The 417-nt window shown below is 45.6% G+C and overlaps 1 long non-coding RNA gene across 1 annotated transcript in view; it reads left to right on the plus strand.

The window, feature by feature from the left end:
• The window catches only part of LOC109344848, a 21344-nt gene that overhangs the window by 5464 nt on the left and 15463 nt on the right, over positions 1–417 (plus strand). The gene's annotated exons all lie outside the window — the stretch shown is intronic.

A 417-nucleotide genomic window follows, 5' to 3' on the forward strand; every position in this document is an offset into this window, starting at 1 on the left:
GAGATCATCTAGTTTGGCCTGTGAGAACTGTCCGATCCAACAGGATATCCTCTCCCAGGAATACGAGGGACTCACCTCACCTAGACTCTCCCTCAAGGTATTTTTGATGAATCACCGTCCAACAACGCCGTCCCTCTCAACATCACGGTGCTTTAAGTCATCCCATCAATTTCCTCTCCACTACTCCATTATTAACCGTATGCATATGAACACTAATCGCAGTTTGATGATTAAATCTTTTAATCATCATTTACCATGCTCGGCCCACCTTAAGTCATCTCTCTTAGGAATGCTTCTTGTGGGTCCCGATCTTACGTTAACACATAATATAAAGGAAATACATCCCACCACTACGACCATTGCTGAATACCCTGGACGGTCCCAGACCAAGCCTCTTACGGTCAGCCGATCTCGCTA

Source organism: Lupinus angustifolius, chromosome LG04 (genome assembly GCF_001865875.1).
Source record: "Lupinus angustifolius cultivar Tanjil chromosome LG04, LupAngTanjil_v1.0, whole genome shotgun sequence".
NCBI lineage: Eukaryota > Viridiplantae > Streptophyta > Magnoliopsida > Fabales > Fabaceae > Lupinus > Lupinus angustifolius.